Raw genomic sequence first — 16,373 nt, forward strand, 5'->3', positions numbered from 1 at the left:
GCACAGCAGCACCGCCGTCTCATGTACCTGAGCAGAAGGAGGGCCAGGGGCAGTCATCTTAGGAAGCGGCAGCCCCTTCTCCCCGAGTCCCAATTGTTCTCTGTCTGTGTCGGTCTTCTTTGGCAGTCTGTTTAGCAGCACGGCTGGAGTGATCACTCCTTACCGCCAACATGCAGCCAGCGCACTCCCCCCCCCCCCATTGATGTGTGCTCTAAGCTGGCGCCTACCTTGCCTATTGGTAGCGCAGGCCCTGAGTAAAACCTATGTAGGAGGATTTGTTTCATCTCTGTGTATCACCTGAGGCTATTCACTTCACTGGGTACATGTGAGGGTTCACAAACACTTTAACTTCCTATCAGCCTCTTGCAGTCTCTGTAGAACAGGGCTAAGACTGGGGGAGTAAAAAGCAGCACATGGAGCCAGTCAGTTGTGCTGCAGTGCAAGTAGAATGCTGATAGGAGGGGAGAGCAGAGTGACCCAGATTATCTCATCGGGTTCCTGCTTCTCTTTTCACTGTCCAATCACAGGCTAGTGGAGGAGCAAGACCTGTAGGTTTATCTAAAATGCAGCAAAGAAAAACCAGGTTACCTCTTCGTTCAAACAGGGCTTTTCTGAGTGGTAGAGCTGTGCAAAAATTCAGAACTGGACTAAAATGCACATCCCCTGGCAGGTAAAACAGCTCCCTTATATGTGTGTATTTTGCTGTTTGCCTGAAACTTAGATTACAATGGTTTATAAGGATATTAGAAGCCTAATAAGGATCTGCATGACTCGCCGTTTTTGTTATAAATGTAACATGCCCGTAGGTACTTTTCTACACATGGGGGGTTATTTACTTGAAAGTGCACTTGGAAGTAAAGTCGCTGTAGATCTGAGGGGGACATGCAAGGGAAATAAAAAACAGCATTTTAGCTTGTACATGATTGGATGATAAAATCAGCAGAGCTTCCCCTCATTTCAGATCTACCCCTTAGATTTAGAGTAACTGCACTTCCAAGGGCACTTTCAGTGCAAAGTGGATTTGTCTTTCGTAAATAACCCCCATGGTTTGGAGTTGAGTTCTGTAAGTAGTTACAATTATAAAGTGACATGCACATTACAGATCCCTTAAGTCAGCCTGGCTAACCTGTAGTATGCCTTTACTTTTTTTTTACATTCTAGTACATACATACATTGTAGAAAGGTTAATAGCAATGACATAGTTCAGTAATGAAAAGATGTAGATCCATCAAAACAAAGCCCACATCTTCAACTATAAACCAGCAGCTGATCCTGAGGGAGGCAAAACCCTAAAGCAAACAAGATAATGTCAATTCTTTTTAGCGATTAAGAGACATTAATATGTTACATTCTTAGGAACACCACTTGCCACTTTTAAAGTAATCAACCACGATTCCTAGAACCCATTTTTGTGGAACTACATTTTCACAGCTAACAGTTGAGAACCCTTTCCACATGCAGAGGTTCAATTTGTTCCTCTTGTTACTAACAGTGCCCCCCATGTCTTTTGTCTCAACTGTAAAGTTAACAGCATTCCAATGAATATTCTGTAAGGGCCATTTAGATGATTATACAGGATAATGATATACCCCCTCAAACTCTTTTCAAGGGTGAATAAATCTAGTTCGGTCAATCTTTCCTTAAAACTGAAGTCATGTAACTTCCCTTTTCTGCAATCTTTTCAGGTCCATGACATATTTTTAGTGAACTGTGTCCAAAACCGAATTAAAAATGTTAGAAAAAAGAGAAGAACGTGCATAGCTTTTTTGACCATACTGCTCTTGTGGGTCACATGAGTGCACTTATTTTTGCTTTCCTGCGATCCAGAATCAGCAGACGCTGCAGGCTTTGAAAGGTTCCTGACCATATTGTCGGGATCCACCAGCCTGATTGACAGCTGGCTTCGCTCTCATTGTGTGGCTGAGAACCAAAGCCAACTGCGCCCGCCCCGTCCAGCCTGGCGTTCCAGTGAGTGCTAGAGGTGCACAATGGAGAGCAATCACTGACCATTTCTGCTCTCCACTTCAAGCAGACAGAGAGCTGAGTGATCAGCGGTCATGTACTTGCTCAGTTCTCTGGCTTAGAGCCACTGGGGGACAGCTGCAGCATCAGATCTATGCTGCAGCATGGAGGTGATTAGGTATGTATTTAGCGGATTTACAACAAATGCATAAGGCCCCTTTCACATTGGGGTGGGAGGTGCGTCGGCCGTAAAGCGGCACTATACCGTCATTTTAGCGGCGGTATTCGGCCGCTAGCGGGGCGATTTTACCCCCGCTAGTGGCAGAGAAAGGGTTAAAAACCACCGCAAAGTGCCTAAGCAGAGGCGCTGTGCCGGCGGTATAGCCGCGCTGCCCCATTGATTTCAATGGGCAGGAGTGGTGAAGGATCCTTCACTGCTCCGAAGATGCTGCTAGCAGGACTTTTTTTCCCGTCCTGCTAGCGCACCGGGCTTTCACACTGGAGACACAGCAGCGGCTGTTTCGGGTCCGTTTGCAGGCGCTATTTTTAGTGCAATAGCGCCTGCAAACCGCCCCAGTGTGATAGGGGTCTTATCAATGTGTAATGAGCATTAATAAATAGTTAATTGTGGTGAAAATAAAGTGCAAATCACAACAGTTCTTTAAAAGTGCATCCAGCATGGATAAACGTGATTACTCCTTGAGTGAATTGCCCAGATGTGCCGCCACCAAAAAAATTAATAAAATGCCTCCTTATCAATAAAGCTGGATTCTAGATGATAAGAGTCAGAAACGCTATGACCACGGCCATGCTTCCGATGACATAATTTTTGATAAAACATGTAGGGCAGAGTCTACGTCTGTGATGTCACCACGTATGCCGGATCTGTGAGATTTGCAATTGTTTCCCGGGAACCAGTATGTTCTATTTCATGCTGGATTTTATTCATCTTAATGTGAGTTATTAGAGATGGGAAGCAAGGGAAACTGGCAACACGCAGAGTGATAAGGTGTGCCCAGGCACAGCCTATGTCCCTCTTAATGCAAGAAGGGGCAGCACTTGGACTTCCTGTCTTTGGGTTTATCAAGCATTTCTGACTGTTACAATCTAAAGTCCAGTGTTTCTGGTAAGGAGGCATTTTGTTAATTTTTCGGTGGCGGCACATCTGGGTAATTCACTCACGGAGTAATCATGTTTATCCATGCTTGATGCACTTTTAAAGAACTGTTGTGATTTGCACTTAATTTTCACCATCTTGGACTATTTATGAACGCTCATTATACATTGGTTATACATTTGTTGTGATTTGCACTTTATTTTCACCACTATGAACCATTTATGAACTTTCATTATACATTGGTTATGCATTTTTTCTGTCACTTTATTTGCGTGTTTTAATAATTCAGCACGGCAACTCTATGCTTATATTCACGGTCCACAATCCATCCAATTGTGTTGTTGCCAGCAGCTTTTCTGGTCTCACCTGCGCCGAAATTTGGTGGTTTATCTATTTAGCTGAACATCAGCTGGGCTTTAAAACGCTATATCCAAATTCCAGCATATGTCAAATTGTGACAGGTTCACTTTAAAGTGGTTTCAGAAAAGCCAGGCGGGGTTTGCAAATACCTCAAACAACATATAAAGAAATAATGCAGACATTTGTAGAATTTTACTTAACTTTCATATTCCTTTTTTCTCTCTTTTTGCATTTCAGTTTTTGGGAAAATTTGCATAATTAAAAGAACAGAAAACAGGATGTGGCTTTAATTAAAATTACTATCATTATCTCTTCCCATAATTACATATTACCTATTATCGCTTACAACCTTTCAGGAGAATTGTGCAGTTGATTAATTTAGTATGTTAAATACGATCATAAATTTGACCTTTTTTCAAAGCAGAAATTAGCTGAAACTGAGATATTTATATCAGTTTAGATAAGTATTGAGGGGAGAAGGGGTATCGCACCCTGGCGGTTTGACCTTTTGCTGTTCTCAGGCTGTGACCTTAGAGATAAGCCAATGCACTATACTGGATACATACAAAATAGACAGAACATGAGGTTTTTTTTTTTTTTTTTAATTATTATTATTCCATAGTGCTCGCACATCCATTGGCAAAAGGAGGAATAAATTGTTCACAGTTTGAATGGCTAAGGACGGATTTTGCGGATATGCTCCCACAGGCCTCTTTCACTGGCCTGCTCTTCTGACCTCTTGTGTTTCTGGACAGTTCCCTGTATCCTTTGTAAAATAAACTAATGCTAAAACATATTAGATCTTCACTACACCATTGAAGGCGAAAACGCGGGTCCAGATAGGCAATCTGGTTACTCTCTCTTTTGCTAGAGGGTCTGTTTGAATATTTATATTGGCCTGTGCAGTCCTACCTTGAGCTGCTCATCCATCAGATCTATCTCAATGAAACAATGTCTGATCAAACTCTTCTGTTACTTACATAATAATGTAAAGAAATGTGCTGAAACAATTAGACAGCGTGGTATTTTAGTGAAAACCACTTTTGCTTTGCAACACAGGGCTCCTGGGTTCAGCTTCAACTATAATACTATGATCTTCCAGGTACTGATGGCAAAATGAAACTGTGCTGAATGGGGGCAGAGATGTGCATATATTTTTTTCCAACGCACCAGTAGCCATAAGAAGCATGGACCTAGCTAAAGGTATGCATTACATTGGGCTACTTTTTAAATTTAGGATATGGAGTGCCTGTGTTACGGGGGGGGGGTTGGTGTTGCAAGTGTGTGAGTAAGCACTCTAGTTAAGCTGGCCATATACAGGCTTCCTGCTGCACTGGCTGAAATTTGAGCTATGGGTGGCCCTGTTGGCATCACCTGGCTTGACAAAACGTTTGGAGGAGGTAAGGGAATGCTCTGTGCAATATCATTGCACAGAGCAGTCAAGTATAACCTCTTTTATTAAAGGAGAAGTCCAACCAAAGCTTCTCCTATGGATCACAGGAGTGCAATTCGTTTTAGTCACAGAAATCAGTCCAGGCACTGACAACGTAAGTCAGGATCCGCCAGATGCCTGGACTGACACCCGTCTGAGCCTCTCAGCGAGCCGCTGAGAGCCTGAGACAGACGCTCCCCGCCCCTCCTCAGCTCAGCGCTCCGGTGAGTGAGAAGGGAGCAGAGCGGAGAGCTGCTGATTGACAGTCAGCAGCTCTCTACTCGGGGAGCTGGGAGAACCGAGCCATCGGCAATGTTCGATCGCTCGGTTCTCAGTGTAGAGGCGCCGGGGGACCGATGCTGCATCCACCTAGGCAAGTATGAATATGGAAAAAACGCAAACCTGACTTCTCTTTTAATTTTAGAAATAGAAAGTTTTTAGTGTCACTTTAGGGATTGATAAGCTATATTAAAATTTTGTTTTGGGGTTTAATACCAATTAAAGAGCCACTTAAAATGCATACTTGATAAAGATTTATTTGTTTTGCCTTCCTCTGGATTAACTTCTGATTTAGAGTTTTGAGGATGCAGGTTTTGAATGTATATGCTTTTGTCTTTTGGTTGAACTCTATGAACAGGTGTTTTTTTTTTTTTCAGACCAATTATATAAATACAATAACTGCTCTATGGAACATCATTTTTTTTTTATTTATGTCCAAATGATGAGGCCCAAATTTGCAGTTCAAGACCAAGCCCACTATACTTTATCAAGCCTTTAGTGATCCTAGTATGACATTTAATAATGGCAGGGCAAGACACTAAAAATAATTAATTCCAAGGGCACGGTCTTACTACATGTGGAACCACTATAAACAGTCATAATTGATCCACTAATGCCAGAGTTCAAAGCCGATCCACGATTATTGTTGCGTTGCTTTACAACTTACAAGTTGCTGGGGAATAGCAGAACAACAAAACTCCCAAACCATTAAGGTCTCTGTTCCATTAAAACTTAATGAGTACAGTTCTAGTTGCTTAAATGCTCTATGCGCCAATAATTATTAAGCACTTGCTCTTTACTCACCTGCATTAGGATTCTCGAACGGCTCACAATATATCTACACTGAACATTTACATTTGGATCTAGACCGTTAATTTCCATCACAAACTTATTAAGCCTTTCAGCTATTTCTGCTAAGTCTGAAAACGGTCTCTGGAGCTGCACACGGCTAAATAATACTTCACAGTAATTTACAGAGATGAAAACTATTTTTTTTTCCAGCTTTAAAATATATGCTGTGCACAAAACCACACAGGGAAAAATTCACCTACAAAGGCTACCAATTAAAAAATGTATATATCAATTTATTGGACATAATATATCAAAATTGTATCAATGTGGCACAAGGAAACCCCCCCACCCACAGGGGGGGGGGGCCACAACATCACAGAGGTCACCCCCGACCCCCCCCTCCTTCCTCCCCACAGCTCACCCAGGAAACCTCCCCCCCACTCCAGATGTCCTGGGCCAACCCTCTCCTAATGGTACCCTCCCTCACCCTTCTACCTTCTCTAAAACCTAGCTGCCCCTCAGAAGATGATGGGGTCTAGTGTGTATAGGGAATCTATGTGTGAAATGAGCCTGTCCTCCACCTAACAGTTGACAGAATCCTAGTTTATTGTATAACTGCTGAGTCATCCGATATAAACACCTGCTGCTTCTGGCCCCCTAACCCAGTGTACATACATGTTATTCAGGCTTTGAAGGAAAAGGACCCCCCCCCCCCTTTTTTTTTTTGGGTAAAAAACGCTTTAAAGTCCAGTAAAAATGTTGTCCCCAAGACAGGAAGGGTAAATCTCTCGAACAGCAACACATGCAGAAACAAAAGTTTTTTGTTTTTTTTTAAATTGGGTGGGTGGGGGGGTGCTAGAACCTGTTTCAGGTTTTTATTGTAGTTTGTTTCCCTGTTGCAGATTTTCCCTCACTTCCTGTCCGCTAAAACAGGAAGTGGGGGGAAATCTCTCTAGCCTTGATAGCATTTAAACCTGACAGGCATTTTAGTCCTTCTCCAGTCTATCCAAAAAACAAAAAAAAACTTTTGGGTATAGCTATTCTTTAAAGTGACATTGCTAATTGCTCACAAAACTGACAGAAGAATCTCAAACAATTCAAGTATTTGATTCAACCCGCAAACTTTCACTCCTATATCCCGAATTAGAATGACAAAAAATAAGGTGCATCATACTCTAGACCAGGTGTGTCCAGCCTGTGGCCCAACACAAAATCGTAAACTTACGGTACTTTAAATTGTTGATTTTTTGGGGGGATTTTTTTGTAAAAATGTGTTTACGCTTGCCAGCTCACCAACACATGCGGCCTAAGAAATATTGGACACTCTCTCTTTGCTGGACTTTTATAAGTTTGATCTACCCAAAGAAAAATCACCCATTCTACCCAATCCCACTAGGAAAGCGAAGCACAAAGACAGCGCTCACAACAGGGAACACACCTAATAGATTATGGGTGGAGTCCTTTACTGGGTGCTCTGGCTCAAATGGCCTCCAACCATTGAAAACGCAACTCCAAGAAAAATGTAGCCGGCAACTCCAGAATTCTAAATCCCATGAAAATCTTTATTTGCTACATAAGGTCAAGGTCACCTTTATTCATGTCCTCAGTTTTTAGCAGCACCTATATTTGTGAGCAACTATTTTCAAAGATGAAACACATGAAGGGCAAAATTAAAACCAAAATATGAGACTTGCTACTACATCCATCAAACCAGATATTGATGCATTTGTTTATCAAAAACAGTGCCAAATATCACACTAGTTTAAAGTTACCCTCTTTTACTTTTATAATAAAAATATTATAAAAAATATAAAAAAGTTCAGCAGTTTTATTACTCAGGTACATTATCTATATCAGTGATAGTTAACTTTTGATCTGTCCGATTTTTTTGCTCATCAGCTCTCCTTATTGTTAGTGTATTTTATGTGTGGTCCAAGACCATTCCTCTTCTTCTAATGTGGGCCAGGAAGGGCAAAGGTTGGACACGCCTGGCCTAGACTAGAAAAGGAAATACGACTCATTTGAAATAATACAGGAAGTCCCCGAGTTACGAACACAATAGGGACTGTAGGTTTGTTTGTAAGCTGAAGTTGTTCGTAAGTCGCAACACTGCATTCATAAGTGTAACGTCAGCCTGTGCATGGATGTGGGATGTTCTGGGCGCTTGTTATGTTATCTGGGGCTCCTCTGGCCATGCAGTACATGTAAGTACTGCAGTATGGGATGTGTCCGGAGGTATCCAGGACCAGGGTGGAGCACAAGTGGCCGGCATTTCAGGCCGTTCGTAAGTAGGAGTCATTCGTAACTCGGGTGTTCGTAACTTGGGGACTGCCTGTACACTATTAATTAACAGAAAGCACTTTGACAAAAAAAAAAAAAACCACACTAGGACCTAATACTACACATGAACAAACAAGAAGCATGTGAGTCGACATTACCAAACCACAAAAACATCTTTTTTGTCAAAACTGAAAATGCAAATTATCATCAGAACAGAAACAGAGGGGGCATTTTTCAGTGCAGACTCCAGCAAACACTTTCAAAGGCTGGCCACATACACAAACACTTTTTTTGGTGGATGGAGGAATCTAAAAGATTCTCTATCCACTCTACAGTGCCTTGAAAAAGTATGCATACCCCTTGAAATTTTCCACATTTTGCCATGTTACAACCAAAAGCGTAAATGCATTTAATTGGGATTTTATGTGATAGACCAACACAAAGTGGCACATAATTGTGAATTGGAAGGAAAATGATAAATGGTTTTCAAATTTTTTTACAAATAAATATCTGAAAAGTGTGGCGTGCATTTGTATTCAGCCCCCTTTACTCTGATACCCCTAACTGAAATCTAGTGGAACCAATTGCCTTCAGAAGTCACCTAATTAGTAAGTAGAGTCCACCTGTGTGTAATTTAATTTCAGTATAAATACAGCTGTTCTGTGAAGCCCTCAGAGGTATGTTAGAGAACGTTAGTGAACAAACAGCATCATGAAGGCCAATGGAAGAAACCTGACAGGTCAGGGATAAACCTATGGAGAAGTTTAACCACCTCAATACAGGGCACGTACACCCCCTTCCTGCCCAAGCCATTTTTCAGTTTTCAGCGCTGTCGCACTTTGAATGACAATTGCGCGGTCGTGTTACACTGCACCTTAATTAAATTTTTATCATTTTTTCCCCACAAATAGAGCTTTCTTTTGGTGGTATTTGATCACCTCTGCGGTTTTTATTTCTTGCGCTATAAACAAAAGAAGAGGGACAATTTTGAAAAAACACAATATTTTTTACTTTTTGCTATAATAAATATCCAATTTTTTTTTTTTTTTAACAAATTTTTTCCTCAGTTTAGGCCGATACGTATTCTTCTACATATTTTTGGTAAAAAAAAATTGCGATAAGCGTATATTGATTGGTTTGCGCAAAAGTTATAGCGTCTACAAAATACGGGATAGATTTATAGCATTTTTATTATTTATTTATTTTTTACTAGTAATGGCGGCGATCTGCAATTTTTATTGTGACTGCGATATTGCGGCGGACACATCGGACACTTTTGACACATTTTTGGGACCATTCACATTTATACAGCGATCAATGCTATTAAAAATTGCATTGATTACTGTGTAAATGTGACTGGCAGGGAAGGGGTTAACACTAGGGGGCGCTCGAGGGGTTAATGTATTACCTAAGGAGGTGATTCTAACTGTGGGGGGAGGGGACTGACTGGGGGAGGTGACCGATCGCTGTCCCTATGTACAAGGGACACACCATCGGTCTCCTCTCCTCTCTGACAGGACGTGGATCTGTGTTTACATGCACAGATCCACGCTCCTGCTGTGTTACCCGGCAATCGCGGGTGCCCGGCGGACATCGCGGCCGCCGGGCACGCGCACCGGGTCCCGAGTGACACGGCGGGCGCGCGTGCGCGCGCCCCCTAGTGGCTCGGGAAGGCGAGGACGTCATAGGACGTCCTCCCAGAATAACAGAAGCCTCGTCCAGCCGTCATATGACGGTGGGCGGTGGCTTAGTGGTTAAATCAGGGTTAGGTTAAAAAAAAAAATATCCCAAGCTTTGAACATCTCACAGAGCACTGTTCAATCCTTCATCTGAAAATGGAAAGAGTATGACACAACTGACGCGGCTGTCCACCTAAATTGACAGGCCGGGCAAGGAGAGCATTAATCAGAGAAGCAGCCAAGAGGCCCATGGTAACTCTGGAGGAGCTGCAGAGATCCACAGCTCAGGTGGGAGAATCTGTCCACAGGACAACTATTCGTTGTGCACTTCACAAATCTGGCCTTTATGGAAGAGTGGCAAGAAGAAAGCCATTGTTGAAGAAAATCCATAAGAAGTCCTGTTTGCAGTTTGCGAGGAGCCATGTGGGGGACACAGCAAACATGTGGAAGAAGGTGCTCTGGTCAGATGACACCAAAATTGAACTTTTTTTTTGTGGGGATGCTTTTCTTCAGCGGGGACAGGGAAGCTGGATGGAGCCAAATACAGGGCAATCTTAGAAGAAAACCTGTTATGCTGCGTACACACGAGCGGAATGTCTGACAGATAAAGTCCGACGGAAGCTTTTCATTGTCTATTCCGATCGTGTGTATGCCTCATCGGAATTTTTTTTTTTTCGAAAATTCTGACGGACCTAGAAATGGAACATGTTCTACATATTTCCAACGGAACCAATTCCTATCGGGAAAACCGCTCGTCTGTACGCTGTTCCGACGGACCAAAAACAACGCATGCTCTGAAGCAAGTACGAGACGGAAGCTATTGGCTACTGAACTTCCTTTTTCTAGTCCCGTCGTACGTGTTGTACGTCACTGCGTTCTGGACGGTCGGACTTTGGTGTGACCGTGTGTATGCAAGACTACTTGAGCGGAATTCCGTCGGAGAAACCTTCAGAGTTTATGCTGACGGCAAAACCGGTCGTGTGTACGCGGCATTAGAGTTTGCAAAAGACTTGAGACTGGGGTGGAGGTTCACCTTCCAGCAGGACAACGACCCTAAACATACAGCCAGAGCTGACAAGGCCAACCACTAATTAAACTTCATCAGGAAATTTCTTAATGGGTGGTGAATAGGATTACCACATCATCCCTTTAATCCAGGACACATATTAATTACACAGGTTCTGAGGCTGATTTAATGCAGATAAGGAACCAAGTTTAATTACCACCTTAATCAGCCACAGAACCTGTGTAATTAATGTATGTCCTGGATTAAAGGGATAATGTGGCAACCCTAGTGGTGAAATTCATGAGGAACTGGCTGAAATGTAAACAGTGTACGGCTTTGAAGATACTTCATCTCACTTCTTGTTGTGTCTCCATGAAGTCTGCCTAATGTGACACAGAAACCAAACTTAAAAAAACTGCCAGGGATATTAACCATTTTCTACTCTATGCAAAACTGAAAAGAAACCCCAAAAACACAGTTTTGGGTTTAACCACTTGACAACTGGGCACTTAAACTCCCCTCCTGCCCAGATCAATTTTCAGCTTTCAGTGCTCTCACACTTTGAATAACAATTACTCAGTCATGTAATACTGTACCCAAATGATTTTTTGTGCTTTTTTTCATACAAATACAGCTTTCTTTTGGTGGTATTTGATCACCTCTGGGTTTTTTATTTTTTGTGCTATAGATGAAAAAAGACAGAACATTTTGAAAAAAAAAAAGAATTTTTCTTAGTTTCTGTGACAAAATTTTGGCCACAATTTATACTGCTACATATCTTTGGTAAAAATAACCCAAATTAGTGGCTGTTTGTGAAAGTTATAGAGTCTACAAGCTGTGGTGCAAATCATAAAAAATTGATCACACTTGATGTACTGGTGGCCTCTCTAATTTCTTTCGACCAGAACAAGCCAGGAAAGTACAAATACGCCCCAAATAACCCCTTTTTTGAAAGAAGACATTCCAAGGTATTTAGTAAGATGCAGGTGAGGTTTTTGATGTCATTTTTTCCCACAATTCTTTGCAAAATTAAGGTCCCCCCCCCCCCACAAAATTGTCATTGTAATAGGTTATTTCTCTCACATGGCATGTGTATACCACAAATGACAGCCCAAAATACATTCTGCTACTCCTCCTGAGTATTACGATAACACATGTGAAGGACTTTTTCACAGCCTGGCCACAGAGAGGCCCAACATATAGGGAGCACCATCACGTGTTCTAGGAGCATAAAATACACCTCTAACTTGTTGACTACCTATTACACTTTTGAAGGCCCTGGACAATGACACGTGTCACATTGATGACATGTGACACTGATGACAGATGACGCTAATATGTGGCACTGATGACCTATGGCACTAATACGTGGCACTGATGACAGATGGCACTGATACGTGGCACTGATGACAGATGGCACTGATACGTGGCACTGATGACACATGACACTGACAGGTGGCACTGGGGACAGATGGCACTGTGTTGTGTTAATGTACCTGATTTTTTTTTCACTCCTGCTGCAGCACAGAAGCTCTCCCTCCTCACACGCTGTCTCTGTGTGAGGAGGGAGAGCCGGCGATGAGAGATGATCTCATATGTTTACATATGGGATCATCTCTCATTGGACACTCCGATCGAGTGCTAAATGGCCGCTGTGATTGGCCATTTAGCACGATCTGTGATTGGCTGTGTCCAAGGGACACGGGCAACACAGATTTCCCCCGCTGCGCGGCCAGGAGGTATGTAAATAGGAGGCCGTCCAGGGATGCCCTCCCAGCAATTGAGCGCCGCGCTGTAGCCGTCTTTCAGCTATAGCGTGGCCGCGAAGTGGTTAAAGTGTTACTAAACACTTTTTTTTTTTACATTAAAATAACAAACATGTTATACTTACCAATGGCTCCCGCTCCTGCCAAAAGCCAATCAGGAGTGAGTGTCCCTGGAGAACCAAGGCTCTCGAGGACATCACTGGATCGAGGGGGGGTTTCAAGTAAGTATTTGGGGGGGAGGGGCGCGCTGCACACAGAAGGTTTTTTACCTTCATGCATATGATGCATAAAGGTAAGAAACCTTGTGCCTTTACAACCACTTTAAATATAGTTTAAGTAAATGTTAATGTTTTGTGGACTCCACTTTAAGGTTTTCCCGATACAGTACAATTAAAAAAAGGGAAGACTATGCAGAATCAAAACCTGCAATTTTTTTTCCTCTACTAAAGAAACATTTGCAGTATGTCTAGCAAATACTTCAGCTCTATTGCCAATTATAGATCGTTATCAAACTGTGAATTTCTCAAAACAGCGAACTGCTGATTACAATTGCAAATTTTTATTGAATTCTTTAGTTTGAGAGTGCCATTTAAATACACATTTTTTTTTTAACCAATAATCATGTGCTGCTTGCTTGTACATTGACAGACAGCTGAGAATGCTATATAACAATCTCATGAACTAGCATGGTTGCTGGAGGTGCATGTATATATATATATTTATATTAAAAAAAAAGGACTGTTAGAGCAACAAGTTCAGAGAGACTTAATTCAGTCTATACTTTTTTCTATATAAAAGATGGAAGAAAAAGCCGGAGTATTAAGAAGAGATAGAAGCTGCTGCCTGTCCACATGCTCTGACTCGCTGAGATGCAGCACAGAAGCGTGGGAGTGAGTGGGAGATCAGTAAGATGTCATTGTACACACCAGAAGAAAGGCACAGAGGCCTTTAACACAGTAACAGTCATGTAGCTATTGTGTTTGCTCTGTCTACATTCTCTAGTGTGCAGAGTGCAACCTTAATTAATCCTCTGGGTCATAATGCAGGGATAACCCTTTTGCAAAGGGAAACTATTATTACGATTTTAGTTTCATATCTATGTAATGCTATGTCCCTACTATTTTATCATTTTAATTCATTGTGCACGAGGTCAAGGACCATATAATGAAAAAGTTGCCTTATGTGAAAGACCTATTAACATTACATCTATGTATATTATTAACATTACATCTATGTATATAATGGACCACATTTGCAAGGAAAGTAAATGGCTAAGTGGGCGGCGGCACAATAGCCTTCCGGTGTGGGGTCTTGGAATCTGTTCCCTCCGGAAACACTCTCTAAATGGGGTTTTTATCCGCTTTCTGTATCAGCATGGGTTTCCTTTACTTTTCATCCTTATTTTAAAGCCCTGCCAGGTAATAGGCTTTCACCAAAAACCCATTATACAAGCCCGCAGCGTGAAATTGGCAATTTATTGCTAAACAACCATGTAGAAAAAAAAAAAACATACATGTTCATCACATTAAATACATCACAATCAGATACAGATGTACATTCTTCATATAATCTTCCTTGGACTTACTAAAAATAGGTTATATAAGCATCTACCTAAACAAGCTGTTCAGTTGTCAGTTATGTTATCTTGTATAGAAGGCTTTTGCACTACATAAAGAGGAGCTCCACCTAAAAGGGGAAGCTCCGCTTGTTTGGTCCCCAAGGAGGCGCGGGGAGAAGCCCCTGAGGAGGAGGAGACGCAGGGGGTAGCTGGCCACGACCAAGATGGGGTACGTGCGGGGCTGGTGACCAGACGAGCGAGAGACGGTGGGGGGGGGGTGTTTCTAATGGCTGGTTCGCCGATTGACCGAGCAAAAGGGTGTGGGGGGAGGCGGGGCTTGGTTTGACTGATGGACCGAGCGCGTGTGGGGGGGGATAGGGGGTGGCTTTTCGTTTGTTTGCCGACCCCCCCCCCCCAAAAAAAAAATGGAGCACCAGCCGCCACTGCTCAGGTCTCAGATTACACTCAGCTAACTGCTCTATGCTGTACAGTGTGTGAGACCAGACCTCCATCCTACAGTGTGTGAGACCAGACCTCCACCCTACAAGTGTGTGAGACCAGACCTCCACCCTACAAGTGTGTGAGACCAGACCTCCACCCTACAAGTGTGTGAGATCAGACCTCCACCCTACAAGTGTGTGAGATCAGACCTCCACCCTACAAGTGTGTGAGATCAGACCTCCACCCTACAAGTGTGTGAGATCAGACCTCCACCCCAGAGGCGTAGCTTGAAGCTTGTGGGCCCTGATGCAAAAGTTGACCTGGGCGCCCCCCCACTACGTCCAACAAGCGTACAGATACATCTACCGCACGCAAAGATACTCAAAGTGGCTTGAGAGTTCTGAGTTCCCAGAGTTCCTCTTTACATCAGAGAACAGGGATCACCGCTGGAGAATCAGAGGACAGGGACCCCCTGGCAGGTCACTTGGCAGAGCTCCTTACCCATCCCAGCACTGTATACAGCCCCCCCCCCCCCCCCACACACACACTACAGGGCTGGAATCACATTCCTTTACACACAGTATGTCAGTCTTAACAGGGTGTATCTTTTATGTTGCCCTTCTGACCTGTGAAATTCTCTGGTCAGAACGGCAGTGTAGTTGCAGTAGGCAGATACACCCTGTGAAGATCATGGCTAACGCTGTGTTGTAAAGGAATGTGATTTCAGCCCTGTGGAGGAGGAACAATATAGAGTGTGTAGCAGCTTTGTGTTTTTTACATTGGGTTAGCGCAGTGTTACCACTGCTTTCATTTAACAATATAGAGTACTGTACAGGGGGTCCCCTAGTTACAAACATCCAACTTACAAACGACTCCTACTTACAAACAGAGGGAGACAACAGGAAGTGAGAGGAAATCTACCCCTAGGAAGGGAAATTCACTCCTGTAAGAGCTATTATGGGGAAAAGGTACCTCCACTGATGCTTTATCACCAAGGCTCGTTTCCACAACAATCCAAAATTTTCAAAATCCAATTGTCATTGGGACAGAAAGTGAGGTGAAATCTTCTGAACAGGGGCACACACAGCAAAACAAATGTTACAGGGGTGTTAACCCTTCCCTATGCTATCCAAAAAGCTTAAAAATAGTTTTTTTGCTGGAGCTACACTTAAAAAATGTACCTGTTTCGACTTACAAACAGATTCAACTTAAGAACAAACCTACAGTCCCTAACTTGTTTGTAACCCGGGGACCCCCTGTACTGGGAAAGGAGCTCAGCAGCCAGGCATAGCATGCAGGGTGGAGGGGGTGGTCAGGGGGTCTTGGGGGGGCAACTTAGATCTGGGAGGGCAAAGCTATGTGACACAAAATCTGGAGCCTGCAGCCCTTCAGCCCCCCCCCCCCCCGAGGAGGTGTTAAGGGATTTGTTTTATCAATTTGTGAAGGTTTCTCTCTCTGTCAGTGCTGGCAGGTGTTGGGGGAAGGTCACCTCCCGGAGGTGTGTGTCTTTTCCTCAGTTGTCAGGGACGTGGGGTAAGTAGACATTCCCGAGTGGGGGGGGTACAGAGAATCCCAGCTGGTAACTAGGAGACACTGAGCAGTGTCATACCTCACCAGTGACATCGGTCCCATCATGGCTACAGGACAGAACTCTCCTCCTCTTGCCTCGCTGAGCTCGGTTACCATTCCATGTTGCCAGCA

At 43.1% G+C, this 16,373-nt stretch overlaps 1 protein-coding gene across 1 annotated transcript in view; it reads right to left on the minus strand.

Annotated features, from left to right (window-relative positions):
* The window catches only part of DOCK1 (dedicator of cytokinesis 1), a gene marked incomplete in the record, with an annotated part of 633,434 nt that overhangs the window by 118,340 nt on the left and 498,721 nt on the right, over positions 1-16,373 (minus strand).

Source organism: Aquarana catesbeiana, linkage group LG08 (genome assembly GCF_042186555.1).
Source record: "Aquarana catesbeiana isolate 2022-GZ linkage group LG08, ASM4218655v1, whole genome shotgun sequence".
Taxonomy (NCBI): domain Eukaryota; kingdom Metazoa; phylum Chordata; class Amphibia; order Anura; family Ranidae; genus Aquarana; species Aquarana catesbeiana.